Raw genomic sequence first — 23,311 nt, forward strand, 5'->3', positions numbered from 1 at the left:
CCAATGCCAATCTTTTATGCACCCTGGGAGCAGCCAGGGAAGGGACAGTTTTGCTGTCACTGTTTGTGCCACAGATCTCTGAGGGTAACATGTCACCCTCACTGCTGCCCTCCCTAGGCCCCGCTGGTCCCCTGCACCCATAGCAAACCATGGGCATCATTTATTGCTCACTTTTGGTTCCCATTTCTATTTGGCCCAGATTCATTATTAACTGTAAGAAGGTTTGGTTTGTCCTATTTCCTTCTTCAGACAAAATACCAAGGCAGAAAAAGAAGCTAAAAAAATATGGGATCATCATATTCAAGCCTAGCCTCAGCCAGCAGCCTTTCATAGGGGCTGAACAAAGACTAGGAAGTTAAAGATACAACCCACTGGTCCACTAGGCTGGTATCCTGTCTCCAGCAGTGACTAGAGATGAAGGCTTTAATGGGAGGGTGTAAACCTCCAGAATGTCAGACTTTGGGGTTTGGTCTAGGGATTTTCATCAAACCTGGCTGTGTCATGTGTCCTGCAGACCAGCACACAGAAACCCACGGCCTCGATTTCTTTCATGTGGTCTCTTTTCCTGCCTCCTCTCTTTCCCTCGCTGTCTCCTCCCTTTTCTGTTTACCTTCTTTCCTGGCTGGGTTTCCCTTTCTTCATCTGACTTCACTCCTGAGCTTGCTCAGTTTCTATCTCTAGCTAGCTGTCATATTCCCAATGCAGCCACCAATGAAGAATCTAGATGTGACTGCTTTGGTCCTGGGAGGGGAGAATCAGTGATGGTGGAGAGGGGTCATGCAGATGTTTTGGATGCCAATTCACTAATATAGGACCCTCCTCCCAGGTCCCAGCTGCTGCTCAGCTGGATAGCAACAAGCTGGCTCACCTGGAACCTGCTATCTGGTGATTGCATTCCCACTTTTCCCACTTTCGTTGCCTCTCCATAGGTTACCAGGGCCACATTACAGTGGGCCTACGACAGACATCAATGGAGCTGCTTTAATAGCATATTGAGTATTCAGAGCTAGTTATTGGCCAACATATCCCAGCACATGCATTACCTTCCACTTTCTCTCAAGGCACTTAGTCCCTAATTAAACTGTACCCAACATTCCTTTCCCATCACACCTCGTAAAAATGAGGAACCCACAGAAATGGACTGTGTTACACCAAGGATAATGATGAGGCCACTTACTGTACAGCACATTTGGGTCTGTGACTCCAGCAGAGAGGGGCAGAGTCTGCCAGGGAAAGTGCGACCCACGGAAGTCCTAGAGAGGAAGTGTTAGTTTCTGTGTCAATCACTTTGCATTAGGTTACCTGCAAATAAATAATCATAAGAGCAAAAAATACCCATTTACACACACCCACCCACCCATGGTATTGGTAAGTGGGAGCCATGCTAAATTGGCTGCATTTCAGCCTGATATAAAATACACATACAGCTGGAATCAACAAATATTTTTGCTGACAGGACCGATTGATTGATGAGTAGTAGGTCCTATTGCTGTGGTCTCTGGCCTCCTTACAATTATTGAAAGAATCCAAAATATTAGACCTCCAGTGGATTTCCAATAATATGAAGATGTCAAGTGATAGGAATTTAAATAATAACCCAGATATTGTGGTTATGTGATTATGAAAGGTTTCCTATAATATGAACTAAAATATATTGTGTGTTTACTCAAAATAAATCGTCTCCCATTTCTGTGTCTTGGATTAGATCATAAAGCCCTTTCTGTGCTGCATGGATGCTGAAGAATCCAAGGCGCTTTTCATAAGAGCAGATGTTTTCCCTCTTATTCTTGTTCAAAATGTCCTCTCCCCTCACTGATGTGCAGTGGGCTATGCGATAGGTTCTCCCTCCCCCAGAGGTTGCTGCATGTCAGTGGGGCTGTAAATGTGGTGTTTGCAAAACCTTTTGGGCTTCTTTGGGATAAAAGGGGCACTGAAAACATTAGTTATTAGTTATTGTTCTATTGTCATTAAAACCAGGGCAATTTTTTAGAGGGGTCAAGATCTGACATATAGATCATGCTTATCCCTCCGTCCACTCACATGGGGGAATCTTTCTCTTCCTCCATTCAGATGGGGATTCAGAGAGGACACAGGAAATAGTAGCAGTCTTAACTGCTAACATTCAGCTGCAGTTGGATGTGGGAAAGACGCAAGACCACAAGCTTGATGGCTAATGATAGTTCTGCTCCTTATATGGGAGATGTAGAGGGAAGTGTCAGTGGTAACACTCAGCACCCATTGGTGACAGGGCATAGATTTTGCATGCACGGAGATCAGTATAGTTGTATGTATGTCTAGATATAATATAGGTGTGGACACAACACATGTGGCAAAGCTCACTGGATTGTGCACAATACGGTTACCTGCCCAGAAATCCACACACATTTTGTGGTGTTATGATAACATCTTGGTAACCATGAGTGAAGCTCCTTTCATCAGGACTTGGAGAGAGGGTATGCAGCCTTATCCACTATCTCCCTCTGTTGTGTTTCACATATTTGGTGCTTAGGAGATTTTATTTTTGAAAAGCCCGTTTGATTAAAATCACAAACAAAATGGCCTCTTTCCTGGGCCCACCTGCAAGTTATTTATTGTTTTTGTAAGACTGTTTCTTAGTCAAACAGGAAAAACAATGGGACAAGAAACTTTGATTATTTCTTTATCTTGCAGTTTAATGTTAAGACCATTCTACCTTCCCAAGGGATGGTGGAGTGTGGGCAGAATGTGACACCAGAGTGAACCTACCCAATAAGCAAAGAGCAGACTTGCATTCATTTGCATACCATGGTTTATGTTGGTTATATTTTGCAATGGGGTTGAATTGAAACTTGGGATCCAGTATCCCCCAGCTTTGGGAAGTTTGGATCTGGGTTTGAATTTTTTGTCTTGTGCCCATCTCTAGCTAATTTGAAGGCTAAGTGAAACAGTTAAGGTTAATTCAGAACTGGCCTGTCCTTTACCCAATTCTCAAACAAAACCATGATCCACAGAATCTTTTCTGAGATTTGGAAAAGTGTGGTTAATGGGTTGGGGGGAAAGAAGGAGGAGTGAAATTTGTTTTCACTGATCCCTGAACATCCTGGTTCAAGCCATAGCCAGAAGTGAAGACCAAACTACTGAGAGAAACACTGCTCTTCTGGTATTTCTGACTCAGCAAGAAGCAGAAAGTATCAGAAATCTTGCAAGAAAGCTGGTTAAGCTAAAGAGGTTTGGCTAGTTCAGATAAGGGTTGGCTTATTGTATTGATTTTACAATACTGTAGTTGTGACTGAGGTTGTGGGGAAGCATCTGTTAGGAATTGAGCAAAAACCGAGACCAGACATATTTGGACCTAAATAGGATTTGAATTCAGCTTTTCATAGCTAACAAGCTACCTTATATTTCAGCTTGCGAGTTCTTGTTTTGCAGAGATCCCAGACTTGGGATCGAGTTCACCCTTTTTTTTAATCACCTTTGGCAAAACCCTCCCCATTGCAGGGTGGGACTGCTATTAACACATGCCTTAAACTGGTTTGCAGCTGGCAGAGAGAGCAATTCCATGTTGGGACCAGTGGTCACTCATGCTGCAAGAACTTATAGGCCATGTATGTGGCTGGATGGTCAGGAGGAAGTCCCGTCTATGTGTCTAGACAGCTCCAGCTTGTCACTTGTTTTATTAACAATTTCTCTCTCTTCCAAAGCACAGAGCTTTCAGGCATGACTATGAGACTCAGAGATGGTCTCATGGGGATGGCATTGTGGGAGATGCATTGCTCCCAAGGGAAAGCTTCCAGACCTTGGGTTCTTCTAAATCCGTTTAACATCTCCCTGTACGCACATGTCACTGTAGTAAGGACAAGGCTGGCCTGCTTCATTTTTTTTAAGGGAGATGTGTGCGATGACCTCTAGTGGTTTCAGTGTGTGAACACTCCAAACACCCACCTCTTTCACTTAGTCACACTGTTGGATGGAATACATTGCAGCCCCAAAACAATAGCACAGAATTGCCATGGAATCTAGAGATTGACAAGCCCTATTAAGAACACCTAGGATAAAAAGTTCAAAGTGAACACCTAAGTGACATAGGTGCCTAAGTGCTATTGAAAGCCAATGGAATGTAGGCACCTAAGTCACTTGAGCGATTTTGACTCCTTTATTCCTATTCTTTATCCATTATGCACTGCAGGGTAAATGTACTTGCCTGTCTTACATGTACAAGGGCTACTCATTGTAACCAGCAGAGACTACTCATTGGAACCAGTTCTGCTCTCACACAGGTGTAAATCAGGAATAATTCCACTGAAGTCAAAGAAATAACTCCATTGTACACTTGGTGTGAGAGCTGAATTAGACCCACTGTATTCCCTTGGAAGGGCGCCATATTCATTTCAGTAGTTGTTAGTTATAAGGGAAATGGGATTGGGGGAAAGAGTTCGTAGGGGGTAAAGATGGGAATTATTGGGGCCTGGGCATGAAGTGGCATTTGAGGGAAGGAGTTGAGAGTGGATGGCTCTCTGTTGGTTAGGGTGAGGTGATTGCAAGTCACTATGCCTTACATTTTAGCACTTTGTCCCAGTTAAATATTTGTACAGTTAATAAATATATTATAATTTTTTCAGTAAGGAAATGAGGAGACTGCAAAGAAAAATAATGAAAGGCCCTTTCTTATGCTTTCCTGCTCTCCAAGAACTTGGATCAGGACCTACTTCTTTCTCCTTGGCCCTCATGCTATGAGGAACCCTGCTGTGGATTTCACAACGGCGTGATTGACAAGATTAGAAATTATCTCCCCCCCCCCCACATATAAGGTTACTGCCGCTCCAGGCACAGTGTGAAATTCCCCTTGCCGGAGCTCATTAAATGGGTCAATGGATCCGTTCCAACTTCTCTGCAGTTCACAAAGGGCCGAGTCCTGGCCACCCCACCAAACTGTCCCAGGCTGTTGACGAGTAAGTGCTTCCATATGGCTCACCTCAGCATCTCTAGAAAGATAACAGAGAGCTAATGGCTTGCAGATTCCACGGATACTCATTGTTAAATGTGCAAAGAAAGCAGGGGCTCTGGACTGCATTCAATCACAGCAGATTGGAATGGAGGGGCACAATTGGCTCGGTGCCAGTTTTCAACCCCCTACAGATCTTCCCCTTGAGGCAGAGGGCACTGGCAAAGGACAGCACATTCACACAGCATCTGAGGAGCCTCAAACTGGGTCAGAAATCAGAGCAGGGTGATGGATCCCTTAGCTGAACCAGAACCATGGCACCCCTGGGTGACAGCAAGGCTGAGACCCATGATCTTTGATCAAGGTCCTGTGGTTATACAGTGTTCACAATGTCCATGGGAGTTGAGCACATATAGGTATTGAATGCTTATATGATGATGTGATGTGCAGTCACTGTACAGAATAGGCCCTAGGAGCACTGGGAGGTGCTGAGACCAGGCAGTCATCCATGTTGTCGTGGTTACAAGGAGCTGGGCAAATGTATAACAAGTAATTTATTGCTAGAATTTTGTCTCTCTTTCTTTCACAGAGTGTTTGTGAGCAGATCACAACTCCGCATTGTGTTTATAATTTAAAATTATTTGCAAATTTCTTTGACTTTTACCCCCTTTTGTGAACTGGCTTGTGAACAGTTTGAGTATTCAGTCTGAAATTCAGGTGGTCTTGGTTACTTAGGTAAGTGACATGGTTTTGCTTGTTTCAGAGTAGCAGCTGTGTTAGTCTGTAACTGCAAAAAGAACAGGAGTACTTGTGGCACCTTAGAGACTAACAAATTTATTTAAGCATAAGCTTTCATGGGCTACAGCCCACTTCATCAGATGCATAGAATGGAACATATTGTAAGAAGATACACATACAGAAAACATAAAAAGGTGGAGTAAGAAGCTAATTAATTAAGATGAGCTATTATCAGGAGGAGAAAAAAACTTTTGTAGTGATAATCCATATGACCCATTTAGACAGTTGACAAGAAGGTGTGAGGATACTTACCATGGGGAAATAGAGTAGCAGCCGTGTTAGTCTGTATTCGCAAAAAGAAAAGGAGTACTTGTGGCACCTTAGAGACTAACAAATTTATTTGAGCATAAGCTTTCGGTCACGAAAGCTTATGCTCAAATAAATTTGTTAGTCTCTAAGGTGCCATAAGTACTCCTTTTCTCATGGGGAAATAGATTCAATATGTGTAATGACCCAGCCACACATATTGAATCTATTTCCCCATGTTAAAAGAAAAGGAGTACTTGTGGCACCTTAGAGACTAACAAATTTATTTGAGCATAGGCTTTCGTGAGCTACAGCTCACTTCATCGGATGCATCCAATGAAATGAGCTGTAGCTCACAAAAGCTTATGCTCAAATTAATGTGTTAGTCTCTAAGGTGCCACAAGTACTCCTTTTCTTTTTGTGAATACAGACTAACACGGCTGCAACTCTGAAACCTGTCCCCATGTTAAGTATCCTCACACCTTCTTGTCAACTGTCTAAATGGGCCATCTTGATTATCACTCCAAAAGTTTTTTTCTCCTGCTGATAATAGCTCATCTTAATTAATTAAAAAGAAAAGCAGTACTTGTGGCACCTTAGAGACTAACAAATTTATTAGAGCATAAGCTTTCGTGATCTACAGCTCACTTCATCGGATGCATTTGGTGGAAAAAACAGAGGAGATGAAGTGAGCTGTAGCTCACAAAAGCTTATGCTCTAATAAATTTGTTAGTCTCTAAGGTGCCACAAGTACTGCTTTTCTTTTTGCGAATACAGACTAACACGGCTGCTACTCTGAAACCTTAATTAATTAGCCTCTTACTTCACCTTTTCATGTTTTCTGTATGTGTGTGTGTGTATATAGGTTTCAGAGTAGCAGCCGTGTTAGTCTGTATTCGCAAAAAGAAAAGAAGTACTTGTGGCACCTTAGAGACTGTACTTGTGGCACCTTAGAGACTAACAAATGCCACAAGTACTCCTTTTTTTTGTGTGTATATAGATAGCTTCTTACAATATGTTCCATTCTATGCATCCGATGAAGTGGGCTGTAGTCCACAAAAGCTTATGCTCAAATAAATTTGTTAGTCTCTAAGGTGCCACAAGTACTCCTATTCTTTTTATGGTTTTGCTTCTTTTCCCTGGTTGGATGATTTGTGTAATTAACCAGCACAATGCAGATTTCAAATGCAATCAAGTACACAATTCAAAATGTTGTTGAATATTCAAGTTTAACATTTGTTTTGAATGTGTATTTGCACTAGGAAAGTTTGAATGCTGGAATTATTCATGCAGATCAAACACAATGGGATTGAGAACATGGTTGAATCAAAGATCACTTTTGAATGTGAACATATATTTATGGAAATGTATTTCCAGTATTCACTCAGCTCTGTAACTTCATTGGGGTAGGGTACCCTGTTGCCCTGAACCTTCCTAGTCCCATTATGCCAGGAAGGCATTTGGAGCAAGCTGCTAACTCTGATTCTCATGATGTTTGAGAACTTAATAAACATTAAAATAATAGAAAGCAGAATTTTCTCAATTTATATATTGAGCTGCCACATGGGGGTCTCCATCTTGGATAACCAGGGAGGGGCCAGAGAAATTATGAAGTCCAAGGCTGAAGGGTGAGTTCTTTCCAGCCTCCAAGAAGTGCCTATGTGACTATAATTAGTATGCCGTGCAGAGTATTATTGTGCTTATAAAGTAGAGATTGAATGTATTGCTTAAGGAGTTCTGACCTGTGTGGTTTATGGTCTTGTTATTACATAGCTCAACATCCTTGCCAGCCAATTAGATCACTTCAGTCCATGTCATTATTGTAACTAACAACCAATTAAAGTCACTGCTTTCAGCTGTCTGGTTCACTGATGTTCCGCTTTCCTTCAGGACAGATATTGACAAACTGCAGTTGTACAGTCTGATCTGAAATTGACATCACATTTTACACTGTGTGTAACACATGGGACCCATTTTAAGGTATTTCCATCTTATAGATATAACTAGGCATTGTTAATGTGTCCTACATGCACATCACAAGGAAAGAAAGATGGTCTTATGGTTGAAGCACCCGTCAGGGACTCAGGAGACCTGGATTCTATTCCTGGCTCTGCCACTAACTGTATAAACCTGAGTACAGTGCTTTCCCACCTATTGGCCTCACTTTTCTCATCTGCAAAATGGGGATAATGTTACTGCCCTTTTACTCAGGGGTGCTGTGAGAAGGAATTGATGAATGCACAATGCTTATTTGGAAGGCACTAGAAATGGGCAAAGGATTATTATTTGTACTAACTCAGGTCGGCACCCTGTTTCAGAAGCTCTGGTATTCTCCCTTTGCTGAGCTACTGTAGATGGCTTTGTTTCACAGCTGGAACTTGGAGCCATCCAAGGGACACTCATTCCTATCTTCAGAAGTAGTATACCAATGGACTGAGTCCTGTGATGAATTTATGGAGACTAGTGATGGGCGAGACCAGTTGGGAGAAACTAGTCCAAACCTTTGCCTGAAATACTTCGATCCTGAACATGTTGGCAGGTTTGAAATTATCCCAATGAGTTTTTTTATACTTACCATTTTGCATTTTCATGCAGCCCATGCACTTTGCATTACACACAAAATACCATGAAAGGTGCTCTTCTGCCATTGCCAGTCCAGGTGGAAGTAGTGGAAATCTTGTGAGAAAGGCAGTGCTCAGGAGATTTCCAGGCCAGCTTTGCTGAATGAAGAGCACTGGAATTTATAAATACTTGTGCAGCTGTGAAATTGTTGAGGTTTCCCCATTGCCACTTGATCCACGCTGGAAAGCAGCATGTCCTGGTAAGAGAAAACAATTCCACTCAATTCCCGGAGAAGAAAGTGTTTGCTGAGACTGTGCATCCCCCAGATCCAATGCAAGTTCTGGGCCTTTTGTTGATTTCCTCTCTCAATTAGCAAAGTTAAAACTCCTCAGCCACTCTTCCCTGTTCAGCTTTACTCCACGTTCTAAGAAGTTAAACACCATCTGCTGATCTGTCCCTCCCCTATTTGGGGAGTGAAATGAATGAAATTACCTTTAATTATTCTCATTTTTCTTGGGAATGTCAGAGTGAAAGGCAGCCTTTGGCAGTGAGCTACAGCAGGACTTTGCCCTTCCTTCTGCCTCCCAGAAAAATCAGCTCCCCTGCCATCCCCTGCCACAAGCCATGATTCATTTCTGTGGTTTATTGAACACACACAGAGTTCCCCTTTCCTTCTGTGCAGGATGAAAGGAGGGGACAATGTTAAGGAGGGAGGAAAAAAAGAAATAGGACAGACTCTGGAATAGGAGAAAAAGCCACAGGGTAGAGATGAAAGTGGGTAACCCTTGGGTTAAATGTCTGGGGGAGGAGTGGAAACTATGGGTCAGAGTTCACATCTAGGGAATGATCTCATGAACAGTTCTAGGTCAGCTCTGGGCTCCAGGGACCCTTAGGTTTATGGGGATGGAAGATGAGGGCAGATTTTTCAGGGTGCATATCAGAATCTGATCATTTGGCTAGTTGCTCTTTTGTAGGGATCAGGAAGGAGATACCATTGTGTCTTTCCCTTTCAGGATCCTGTTGCCGTTTATGGCCCTTTATCTTGTGTTACCTATCAAAGTTGTTCCATTCTGAAAGTGGGGATACAGAAGGGACAGACCTCTCTCTCCAGCTCTAGCGGAAACAAGCACAGTTCTGGAGCTAGATCTGAGTGGGGTTTCCCCTTCTCTGTGGCCATGTGTTCCAGATTCCTTTCCCCTGGGAGGCTGGCCGACTGTTCTGGCAAGAGAACACTTCCTGCCCACTTATCATAACTGGCAACTAACAGGCCCTAGTTGAGCACATCAATTTCCTTTCAGGTGAGAGAAGAGTTTAGAAGGGAAGCATGGTCTAGTGGATAACATCATTCACCTGTCTTTTCAGTATGTGGGGGGGAGTGGACTGTAAGTCTGCATTGACTTTAAGCTCTTTAGACATTCTTAGATGGAAGATGCTGTAGAAGAGTGGACTATTATTACTAGGTATTTACAGATTTCTACAGTGCCAATGTACATTGTGTTCTAGTCTTAGCTCTATGCAGACTGGCATCTTCCAACCAGTGTGTGTGTGTAGGTGTCTGTTAATGGGTAGATGTGACTCAGGCTTGGGCTGGAGATGCAGCAGAGAGTGAAAGCTTGAGATGGCTTAACTCAGCTTGAGTGCCCTTCTCAGCTGTCTGTGTGTATGAGCGTGTAGGGCCACGGCAGCTGGGGTCCTCTGGAATTGCTGCTGGGTGTTCCGCTGAGCTATATACCAGTCAAATTCCCAACGTGTGGCTGCTTTCAGTAAATGTCCAGTCAATTTCCTCAGCTGGGGGCTCAAAGAAGCTAAGCCAGGTTCTTGGTCTGCAATTAACATCCAGCTGTCTTGCGTGCCCAGCTGAAGCAAGCAATAGCCAGTGTCTCCCAAAGGGATTCCCATGGCGTGCTGGCTATGAGGTGGTTCTCTGAAGTCCCCGTTCTCCCAGAAGGAAGTGCTGAAGAGAATAGAGCCAACGGCACCTATGCATGTCATCACAGTCTCTGGCGCTATAGACAATGGGTAGAGAAAGCCATGTAGGAGCTTGGCCTGGTGCGGGTGCTCAGGGCAAATAATCAGTCTTGTTACCTGAACTTCAAATGTCCCCAAACACCCTTGTGGGCCCCTTTCCCCTACATGGAGCCAAGGAAAGAAGACTCTGTTGCTGTCTGACCTGGTAGCCACCAAACTCCATCTGATTCTTAGGACTGGGGAATGAAAACTGTTCCTTAGCCAGCTCTTTCCCTCAGGCAGCAGGACAGGAGAGGAGAATACCTCTCTGACCTCTGTGTGTGAGGAAAAATGGCCCTACTTTTATGCCCAGCACCTCTCCTTTCCCGTGCAGGATGATGGCAGGGGAAGCTGTAAGAAATCATACACTGGTCACAGGGGACCTATGAGGATAGACCTTCTCCCTGCCAGGAAGCCAGTACAAAATCAGCAGAGAAGCCCCAGTCATCTGGGAAGATTGGGAAGATGAGGGGGAGGGTGGAGGAGCCCGCTCCCAGATGGACACTGGGCCATTCTTCCAGGGAAGGTCTAGTTACCCTCCAGGGTCAGACATGAGTGACACTGAAACTGCTGGGGCCTTTGGAAATGAACATTGAGACACGTCCACTGTCAAATGGAATCTATTAAAAGGGATTAGAAGCTTTTTTCATCAATACCCCCTTGACACCATGATGGGCTGAAATTGCTGCAAAAACATCATTATTAAAAATGGGGCTATTAGTATTAGAATGGACAGAAGCTCCCTGCTAATTTTAGCACCAGTGGCTGGAACCAGGCTCAGGAGGGAGGGGAAGCAGCCCGAGGCTAGTCCTAGTGTGTGCTGTGTGAAACACACAGGCTAAGACGGGGGTAAGAAGGGTTCCTTGCGGGGGTATGTCTACCTCCCCCGTCCCTAGATGGGACTCCTCTACTCTCATAATTGTGTGTGTGTGTTGCTTAGCTGGCTCTGAAATATTGGTGTGAAATAACCACAGTGATCACTCAAACATAAAGCAAATACACACACAATAATAATGTTTGCTCTAAAGTGCATCCACCAGCACAAAGGTGCTAAGTGAGCACCTACCACAAATATGACAATACAATCAAAAGCACTGTCAGTATGAAATGAGAAACTATTCCAAACATCTAAACAGCAGCAGCGTCCAAAGAGGGTGGGCAATCCTTGGAGCTGACAGGAACTGAAACCGACAATCCATTGCTATTCAGAATAATGTCCTTTGTAGGAGATTTTGCCGGAGCTCCCTTTTGCCCATTCTCTGGGGGTTGGGAAGGTACCATATCAGTGCTGATCATATGGGGCAATAATATGGGGTGAAGGGAAATACCAGACAGGCTGTCCTTTGGAGAGGCTCACCCAAGCTTCCTTGGCCCCATGTCCGGTGGCTGCTCCATGTGGAAATTCTGCATCAAACACACCCAACAAGCACAAACTGTCACAGTGGCATAGGCAGAGGAGAGCCAGTTCTGCCAAATGAGACCTTGGATCCAAAGTTCCTTAGGCTTATAGCCTGGATGGCAGGGATGTCTGGACCAGGATCAAAACATCATGGCTCAGGCCCTTCACGAACCTGAGCCTTCACCTGCGATTGGGGGAAACTGAGGAGGCTATGACAGTGTGAGGGGAGGCAGCCAGGGTGGCTATGACTGGGATGGGGAGGAAGCCAGATTAGGGGAGGCTGTGGCAGCTCTGGGGACGGCAGCCAGGCTGGGGAGGCAGCAACCATCCCAGGGAAGCAGACAAAGCAGGAGAGGCTGTGACAGTACCAGCAGTGGCAGCCAGACCTAGTGACACTGCAAAAGCCCAGTGAGAGGCGGCCAGGCCAGGGGACACTGCAACAGCCCAGTGAGAGGCAGCCAGGCCAGGGGACACTGCAACAGCCCAGCGAGAGGCAGCCAGCCCAGGGGACACTGCAACAGCCCAGCGAGAGGCAGCCAGCCCAGGGGACACTGCAACAGCCCAGTGAGAGGTGGCCAGACCTAGTGACAGTGTAACTGCCCAGTGAGAGGCGGTCAGGCCAGGGGACACTGCAACAGCCCAGCGAGAGGCAGCCAGACCTAGTGACACTGTAACAGCCCAGCGAGAGGCAGCCAGACCTAGTGACACTGTCACAGCCCAGTGAGAGGTGGCCAGACCTAGTGACAGTGTAACTGCCCAGCGAGAGGCGGCCAGCCCAGGGGACACTGTAACAGCCCAGTGAGAGGCGGCCAGCCCAGGGGACACTGCAACAGCCCAGCAAGAGGCGGCCAAGCCAGGAGATACTGCAACAGCCCAGTGAGAGGCGGCCAGGCCAGGGGACACTGTAACAGCCCAGTGAGAGGCGGCCAGCCCAGGGGACACTGCAACAGCCCAGCAAGAGGCGGCCAAGCCAGGAGATACTGCAACAGCCCAGTGAGAGGCGGCCAGACCTAGTGACAGTGTAACAGCCCAGCGAGAGGCGGCCAGGCCCGAGGACACTGTAACAGCCCAGCGAGAGGCGGCCAGGTCAGGGGTCACTGCAACAGCCTAGCGAGAGGCGGCCAGACTTAGTGACACTGTAACAGCTCAGTGAGAAGTGGCCAAGCTGGGGAGGTTGCAGCAATCCCAGAGGAGACACATTCACTTTTCCAGGTTTGAGCTAATTCAGTATTTGATGAAGTGAAGAAAAATGATTGTGGGTTTGGTATTTTTTATTGCTATGAAAACAAAGCTAACAAGATGGAGCCAAATTGACAGGTTCTGCCCATTTACTGAGGTGAAGGAATCACAGAGCGTCTCTCAGCGTCATGCTACAGCAAGTGCCTGGCACGCTTTGGGGCGCTGTAAAATGAATAATAACCTTCCACCGTGCGTGCTTACACAGCAAAAAGGGATGGCTCTGATGTGAGTGTCATGTCTGAGCATGCTGGGGGCTGGAACTAAGGCAGAGGTGAGGGCTGGACCAGGGCAGAGTTTGCTGCCAACACCTACACTAGAGAGGAGCTTTCATCGGTGCTAAAGCTGTGAATAATCTCTCTAAGACCTTGACTAGACTGGGGGCTTGTCTACACTTGAAATGCTAGTGGAACAACTGCAGTGTAGATACTACCCATGCTGATGGGAGGGGTTTGCCCATCATCATAGTATCTATCTCCCAGAGGGGCTGGAGCTCAGTCGATAGAAGAAGTCCATCAGCCTCGCCCTGTTTACACAGGGCATTAGGTTGCCTTAACTGGGTGACTTTCTCACACCCCTGAGTGACATAGCTGGGTTGACCTAACTTTTTAGTGTAGACCAGGTCTAAAAAAAAGGTTATTTTTTTCATTGGAGTTAGCTCAGCTTAGCTCTCTTAATTTGACTGACAACCCCCCTTAATACCATGGAGACACAGCTTAACCCCTGTAACTTGATTTTAGTATGTCAAATCATAGTTTAGGAGATTGGGCAACTCCCTGCCATGACCAACTCAATATGGCTCTTATGAGGTTGGTCAGGGGAAGATGATTCCCAGTTGAGGCCAGTTCAGTGTGGCTCCTAATAGCTCATGTTGTGTTCCCTTTTGGCTCATTTAGGAGAGGAGATGCTTTCAGACATTAGCGGTCATGGTACAAGGCTTGTTTATGGTAATGTGCAAGATGCACATAGATAGTCTAGCTGCTAGATGGGGAGATGCCTCTGTTGGGTTAATGCTGTTCCTGGGCCTAGCACAGTTTCTTCCTTTTCCTGGCTTTCAGCTGATTCATTACACATTGAATAGAGCTGATTGAAAAATTTGACAGAACAGTTTTCCACCAGAAAATGCTGTTCATTGAAATCTAAATATTTCACAGGCACAGATCAATTTTGATGACATTTTTGATGAAAAGGCTTCAGAATGAATCACTTTGACTTTCTTGTTTGGTTTTGTTAAGATCAAAAGGTTTTGTTTCAACTTTATTGTTTTGTTTTCAAGTCAGGGTTGAAGGGTGTTGGCTGAACTGTGTGGGGAGCCCAGGACTCAAATAATGCAACAAGCTGGGAGTCAGCTGGGGACCCAGAACTGGAATAGCTGAGGGTGCCCTTGAGCAGTACTGAAGAGCATTGGTGCTGCAGTATGGGGGAGCCCAGGGTGGACTAGTACCTGGAGGGCGCCAGCATTCAGGGGCATAGGCAGAGCTGTGTGGGCGTGGGAAGGTCCGATGGTAGATGCCTGCACTGTGCAATAAAGCACAGTCATTAGCCCCTCACTCAGGTGAACACTAAGATTCACATACAACATTTAGCTTTCCAAAGCTCCCACCCAGAGTGGATCCCCAGGCAACCTGACAGCAGCTCACATCCAGGCAGGTCTGAAGAAGCCCAAGGGAGGACACACCCTCTGCACTAGGTAGCTCCAAGGCCTTGCTGCCTGCAATGTCACCTGCAGGCTGCTGAGACAGCTGGCATAGCCTAGAGAGCTGTGTGTGTGTGGGCTGGAGAGTTGCCCATGCTGACATGCAACCTGGGTGCTTAGGGCTCTGTTTATAGCATACATGACTGGTCCTGCTGCCCAGGAGATGGGGTAGGACATGAGCCCATGAACCTGGAGCCCCCAGACTCTGCATGCTCCTCCTTTCACTCAGCTTTCCACATCAAGTGCTTTGAATAATTTAACCTGAATTTGTTTTCTCTTGGCCCTTCCCCGCCTGCTGGAAGCAGCACCAGATGGTATTCGATATCCAGCTCTAAATGTTAGCTTTGATAATCAGCTACATACAGTCATTATAATTAGGCTTCATTTGTGTGCAGACTTTTTTTCATTTCTACAGGGGATGAGGCCCAGCATTGCCTGGAAGCTAAGATCTCACGTGCAGCATGCATTTAATATCAGAGACGTCCCCTATCTGCTAGGCAGACAGATCTTGCAATTACTGCGCTTGATGATCTGAAAGAGCAGGACGTTTCTATTTCTAAGCACTGTGATTGTTATACCAGGGCCCTGTCCCTGCCACCTAGCTGAGCCAGGAGACAGGATACACCATACATGCTAGATGCTATTGCATGGGGAAGCAGGAGCCTTATGTTCCTCATTCTTCTTAGAGCTGGAAGATCAACAAGCCAATGGCTGACTACTTCCCCAAAGGTCCAGAACCAGACAGAAGGTGGGAAAGGGAAGGCCTGCCTGTGCCCTGGAATTTGTTGTGAGGTGCTCCAGATGGCACTAAAAATAGCCGCAGCCCTTGGAAATGAATCCCGATTGAGTCCTCACCATGAAAGAAGCCAGTGGCTTGATTTGGGAATGAAAAGTTAATGAAAGCAGAACATGTTTTCTTTACTCCCTTGCTTTTTTCTCGCTTTCCACAGACTGTTACAGAACTCGAGGGTGGGCCCAGGCTCAGAAAGCTGCCCCTCTGCTGTGCTGGTCTTTGGCAAAGCCTGCAAATCAATCTGTGTCACTCCTTCTCTCGGTATCATTTGTAATGAGTCCGTTGAAAGGGCTTATTTCCCTTAATTGAGCTGATTCCTGTAATTTGCGCCTGGCCTTTCAGGCCATTGTTTGTTTGCATTTCCCAGTGGCTCGGTCATTTTGTGCACTAATTAGGTAATTTCCCACATAACTGGGCCCAGTCCCTTCCCCTGAAGGGCTGTCCGCTACCAGTCGTTCTTCACTGAAAGTATTGTCAGGGTAAGTGTGGGAAGGAGGGTAGGTGGACCCCGGGGCCCTTGGACAAAGGTCACATGCCTCAACCTCCACCACTGTGCTGCTGGGCCACTTCCCTTGTCCAGCGGCCAAGATTCTCTTCTCCCTCGAGCAATGGAATTTACCTTGGAAAGCTCAGAGGCAGGAGGGAGCGCATGAAGTGCACTCAATAACTTAGTGTATCTGGAGGGAAGCAGGGAAAGGGATGGACGGGTTTCCCACACAGCTCTGCCAATGCACCTCAATTCTGATCTCTTGCCAGCCTCTCCTGCTATTCTGATCTCAGGTCCCTGTAGGCCTCAAACTATGCTGATGGACCTCATGCCTGACCTGCAGCGCCCCCTGCTGGACCCTCCCCCTCCTTCCCGGTGGCTGTGCTGATGCACCACAACTCTGCTGCTAAACAGTGCTGGAGTTGTGTAATATGAACAAACTTCAGCTGGGAACAGGCTGAGCATCCACTCATTTTTGCTAATAGGTAAGATTTGAACTTAGGTTTCCAGATACGAAAGACTAATTAATTAGCCATTGCACCCTCTTGAGTTCCAGTTCCTGCTTCAACTTAAAGATGGGTTACATGCCCCTTACTGCCTAGAGAACTAGCCAACAGAATTGTTTCTATTGTTTAAAGATAGCCCATTGTGAACAGAGTCTGACAGCACTGCACATTCTGGAGGGTGGAACCATGTGCTTAGATGTGAGATCAGCAATATGGTGGGCATAGGTACAGGAGGCAGCAGAAATCCATGAATTTAAGGACCAGTCCTGCATCCCTTATTCACGCTGACTCAGGTGACCAGTCCCATTGGAATCCATCGGACTAATTCTTTGAGTAAGAAGTATTCTTTAGCAAGGGCCGCAGGATCGGGTCTTTCCTCACATGAAGGAAAAACCTGATACCTCAATGAATGAAAATTCCAGCAATGAGTTGCTTGACGCTAACATTTATAGTGCTTCTATCTAAGGATCTAAGTCACTAAGGAGAAACTCTATGGCCACCCAGCCCATGTCGCCTAGGCAGAGTGGGGATGAGATGATTTTGTTAAGTTCTTTGATTGGAATTAGTAGGGCCAGCATATCAGCATACCTCTGGGCATAGCAGCCTAGTAAAACAGGCTTTTTAATTAACCGTACGAATAAAGCCATGGACAGCCAGTAACCATGGTGACGTGGAGCCAATCCCAAAGGAGCTCCAGCCAGCTGGAATATTTGCTAGATGGCAAAGCTTCAGACCAGCGTTTAATGGTGTTCGACTCTATTCGGGGAAACAATTACATGCTCCATTTTCAATGTAGTCAGCTGAACAATAGATTAAATGAAGCAATTTAGACAGGCTTCTCCTGGGTGGGGCTGCTGTCTGACCCATGGGGCTGTCCCTCTAATAGACTAAATTATTCCCTTCAGCAGGCCACACTTGGGGGGTAGTGTCTGTCCCACAGCTAAAGGCCACACTCCAAGACTTGCTGGGAGAGCCTCTGAGATGCAGGTGGAGGTGGGTGCTCAAAGGACATTTCTTCTCACCAATTTCCTTGCCTCACTGGAGCAAACCAGTGGTTCATGAAATCCAGTACTTTGTCTCTGAGAGTGGCCTGTGCCGGATGCTTGAGAGAAGGCCTAAAATCCATCATGATGTACCTACTGATGCAATATCAAACACGGAGGAGTGTGATACTTCCCAGGGTTGTGAGGGACCTCGCTACCACCTGCCCTCAGCATAAGGGAGCTTTGTCTGTGCCTTCCGGACATCAGCTCCCTGATTCTGCTGACCATGGGCGACACCAACTCTCACCTCTCAGCCTCCGCAGGCTCTGCTGCCCTCTGCAGTTAGTGATATACCTGTGCCACCCCTCAAGCACTTTGAGGGTCCCCTGGAGTCTCCAGCCCCTGTCCCACTGGACACTTACACTGTTCGCAGATCCACCGCTCCAAAAGGAACAGTGTCCCCACCTTACCAGTTTCACCTGAGATCACCGCCCTGCTTAACACACAGCACTTAGATATGTTTATAATGAAACAAGTATATATTTATTTAACAAAGAATAGAGATTTGAGAAATAGCAAATACAGGTATTGGAAACAAATAGTTACATGTAAAATAAGATCATAACATACATTCTAGAGCTTAGACATAATTAACAAGATAATTTCCTGTCTACTGAAGTTTAGCTCACCCAGAGTTTCTGCAGCATTTTCCAGCCAGATTGGCGGTGACCCTCCTTTCATAAGACAGAACACACTGACAGTTTGTCTCCTTGGTGAACGATCCAGGGTGTGTACCTCATTACCTTCAGTTGTACCCCCCAAAATGGTTCTCATTACTTGTAAATAGGATGTCCCCTCCCACCCAGCCCTCTGTTTTTGGTTTTTTTCCTTGCAGTTTTTCTCTCATGTGATTTTGCAATCTCTTCATTAGCATCAGGCTCAGTAATGCAAATAGGCCTCCAGTTGTGCAGTGGACACTACACAATGGACACATAACCAGCCAGAGAGAGAGGTCAATGTCTCTTCCCTCCTACCTGACAGGCACAGGTTTATCACCGTCTAGTGATGTGCCTTTACTCACAGACCTTGAGAACATAATTTTCAGTACAGATACATCATTCCTTAAACATTATCTACACACACACATTTTGCAATGATTATGATGACTAATGGGCTCTTGGTTCTTAGTAGAGAGCTCACATGCCACCCTTTGGTAAACCTTATATGCACACATCTGATCCAGGGGAACCCTATGAAACGTTATGCACCCCCTGTGCCCTCTGCCAGTTGGTACCAAAAGGGAAATGTCTCCCTGACCTCATCTGGTGAACTTCTTACTATCTGCCCTGACGCATAAGGATTGATCAGCCTTGTAAATTGTATTCCACTCAATTCTGGCTGATACCCTTGTTATCTTTTTGGCTTCTTCAGAGCTTATGCTGCTTGAACCCAGGATGGAAAGGAAAAAAAAATCGTTTGCTATTTATTTCTCTTTTAAAAAGGGTTCTAAGTGTGTCATTGACAAATTAAAGCAACCCCACCCTCACCCTGTACAGTATCTGTTATACAGGTTGTAACCTATTTCTGCCTTCAGACACCTGGGGGCGTGTAACCATAGCATCGTATGAGTGCAGGAATCAGGAACAGACCTGTTCTCTGGGCGAGCTAATCGAAGAGATGGTACCTCCTTCTCACCTAACACTTGTCTCTGCTAACTTCCCTGGCTCACTACAATCTGTTACTGTTCTTTCTTTGACCAGACAATCCCTCTATTGATTTCTCACCTTCTCTTTCTCACCAGTGACCGAGGAATTTACCTTCTCTCACCTCTCTGATCGCCTTTCATAGATAACAATATCCTGTTTCCGTGTTGGTTTTGTTTTGGAAACCACTCCTCCACCATATAGTTAGAGACCTATTCCTCTCTGCTGCTCCTGGCTCTATCTCCATCTTCTCTCTTCTTGATCTCAGTGCATCCTCTGACACCATGAGCCTCTCTGTCCTTCTGGGCTGCCAAACCTACCTTTGCAGTGTTGACAGAATTAAGTCAAGGTCCCATGATGCTTTGCAGACAGGGCAAAGGCAAAATGTAAAAACACAACTTGCTAAGTTTTTACATTGTCAAATGTGGTGGGGACAGTGATCAGAATGGACTTTTTCAAAGTTTGTGAAGCTGACTCTTGTAAACAGAATATATTGGGAAAACAGCTTTCACAAACAGAATTATTAACCAGGAAGGTAAATTGCTTTATTGCTAACTACCAGAATATAGATGCATTCAGCACTCACAAGCAACATGTATTAATCAAAGCAGGGAAGTCGTTGTTGTAGCTAAAAGTGTAATTAAAAATAAGATGTTATGTAACCAGAATAAGAAAGTAGCTAAAAGTAAGTAAGTCTACTACATTATATTTAGAATGCTTTTTACTTATGTTAAAAGTGTCTAACCAAGGGCGATGTGAAGTATTGTAATTTCAGTGGTAGGTGAGACAGGATAGACAGGACAAGACAAACATTTCATTAATTCTTAACTAACATGCCATCTGTACCAAGCTATAGCTAATGCAGAATGTCACTAAAGTTTTGCTGACTTTTGAAATGCTGTGGTCAAAAGAAGATAGTTATAATCTCTGTCCTGTTTACTGCAGGGTCTGTGCAAGGCTAGCACAAAATTTCCAAAAACATGTCAAGGATGATAGATAAGAATGATATGGGAGGTTTAAAGAAATGCAAAAAAACAAATGGTGAAACCCTCATTTGCTGTATGCAACCCTGGAATATGTAGAAGTAAAGTATAGCTCAGATTTTGAGGCAGTCTGACCACTGCACCGCTGCCTTCCAGATAGGTTGGTAATGTATATACTCTTCCTTTCTGTATTACGCTTTATTAATCTTTGATTAAAAAGGTTGACTAAGCCTAGCTATTGACATCTCTTGTTACTGAATTAAACTGAACCTGGAAGTGTAGGTATCTTTGGTATTCTCTCATGTGATTCTGCTTATCAAAATCAGTCAGTCTTCCTATGCAACCTTTCTCCTCTGTGGAGTCTCACAAGATTCAGTCATTATTCCTCTGCTCTCCTCTAACCACTTTCTCCTTCTCCTTATTGCTAGCGTTATCATCTCTAGCATTGTTAGATTAATGGAAAAGTCTGTTCACACATAGTTACACAGTGGAAAAACTCCAGAATTCACAAGGAACACTGGCCTAGATGTTCAAAAGTGACTACTTGTCATTCTGGGTGTCACCATTTTTGCATGCTCAACTCAAGACACCGTAAGGAGTTTTAATTTTCAGAGGGCGGATGTGCAGCACTTTCTGAAAATCAGGCCTCTTTCAGTTTTTTCCAGGTGGGCACACAGAATCACTAGTCTTTTCTGAAAATGTAGGCTGCTATTGCTCAGTGAATTAATGAACTGGCTCTAAACAGCATCAGAGAAGTGGTAGTTAGGGTCACTCAGTTATATGTACCTTGCGACACCTTAACACTTCCTCCTTGCTCGCTTTTTTTGCCTCTCTTTTCAAAGCAAGTTTGTGGCTTTATTTCAGCTTCCATCATCTAATGTCTGGAGGCCAAAGGTGCTTCTCTAGGGCAGCACGAGCACCCTCATTTTCTTCCTCCTCTACTTCCTCCTCTAACCCTGCCCTCCCTGTTGGCTCTGCTGTTCAGACCCTGGCATCAGGCACACACTGTATTTTCTCCCATGCTTACTTTTTCTTTTTGGACATTTGCATAGAAACAGGATTGGAATTTGTTGAGATTTCACCATCTGCATCTCCCCAATTAGGATCCTCCCCAGGACATCATCCTTGGTGCTGTAGAAATGAGTGTGATGTCATGCACTGAGAATAATCGCCTGAGCAAAGGAACTCCTAACGAAGCAGAGATCTTGGGGTAAGTTCGTTCCTGGTATAAATCATTTGAATATTCTGCAATTATACCAGGAATGAATTTGACCTTTGTGTTCATGGAAACATCTTAGTACGACAGAAAAAAGGTGAAAGAAATACGGAAAAATCTAGGCCATAGGAGCAGAACTGTTCTTAAAGACAAATTGTTTTTCAGTATTTTCCCTGAGGCGTCAACAGTTTTTTAAAGAGGAAGAAGGCAGAGACACTTAAAAGCGTAACACCTTATAAGGGATGCAGCAGTTGAATTAGTTTCTATATTTGACCAGTATAAAAGTTAATCTTTAAGTCTCTTTCTTTCTCATTTTTTTTTTTTAAATATCACATCAATGTCTTTGGCTTCTCTTTACCTACTAGGCTTTATTGTTATTATTTTTTAAACTATTCCAAAAATTTTGAGAATATTTATCCAGGGCATAAAAATACCCCAAAATACTGCTTTCTTTGGCAGAGGAGCAGCTTTGCCTGTGATAAATGCTCTCTCTCTGGCATGTTACACCCACCACAAATTCAACTCTTGTTTAATATCCAGTTCAATTTCTAAAAAGCAAAAGGTTCTGAGAAGAGTTAATGTTATATTAATTTTTTAAACCAACAAGGCAAACTGTCTCAGAACATAAATATTTTACCAACCATTTATAAATATTGTGGTTGCAAAAAAATAACACGCTTGCTCGAGGAGTTGTACTGGAAGTGGACACACTGTCACCTTCCCATGCGGAGGAAAAAATTAGAGGAAGAACAAATCCCGCAGTGCCCACTCCACTGAGGGAAGGAGATGATGCTGAATTGGGCCCAGAATGCTAAGCCCAGAACCCAAACCCATTTGGCAGCTTTTCAGAGTTAGAAACTTTCCTTCCCTTTCCCCTTTAACTTCCATGCCCCTCTGTGCCTCCTGGGAGCACTGAAATACATCCAGAAAGCAGACTGATATTTTCAATTCCCTCATGCTCCTTTCCCCACTCTTCCTTTTGACCCTGATCCTGTGAGCTGCTCTGTGTCGGCAGACTGCAGAGCCTGATTGACTTCAGTGGGATTCCCCACGCACCCGGGGGAAGGTCTGAGCGGAGCAGTGCCTCTGTTTATCAAGCTCATGTTTTGCTTTTTGTCTCAGATTAGGCCCTGTCCATGAGGAGGGCTGTTGCACCAGGGCAGAACCCCATGGATGGGTGCAGCAGTCCACCCACACACTGCACATCACTTGATTGGAACCTTAGTTGTAAGCTCTTGTGGGCAGGGAGTGCGTCCTCTTATGTGTGTGTACAATGCCCAGCACAATGAGGCCTCAGTCCGGATTGGAGCTCTGGGCACGCTACCTCAATACCAGTGTTAATAATAACGCCCACATGAGGTTTGTAACTCAACAGAAAATGAGGCACATTGGAAATCTCATGGAAAAACCTGTCCTCACAAGTTCTCCAGCCCAGCGTGATCTCGATCCATTTGGAGAAGGATGTTTTGCTTGAGCCAAACCATAGAAATGCCTGCGGTTTGCTCCATCACTAGGAATCTGTGGAGGAGGCAGCGAAAGCTCAGAGCCAGGAGATGTGGAGAGGGAAGAGACTTTATAAACTTCACTTTCAAACAAGTGAAAACAACGTTAAACAAACATGCAGCCTTTTGTAAGGGAGGATAATCCCTCCATTCAGATGTTAACATTAAGGAGTTATAATAAGGCTTTAGCTGTTTTCTCTTTCAGAGCAGGAACAGTAATTCCATAAGTACGTCTTGGGAAGGATTCCAAAGGTTTGGGAAATGACAGTAATA

Source organism: Dermochelys coriacea, chromosome 9 (genome assembly GCF_009764565.3).
Source record: "Dermochelys coriacea isolate rDerCor1 chromosome 9, rDerCor1.pri.v4, whole genome shotgun sequence".
Lineage (NCBI taxonomy): Eukaryota > Metazoa > Chordata > Testudines > Dermochelyidae > Dermochelys > Dermochelys coriacea.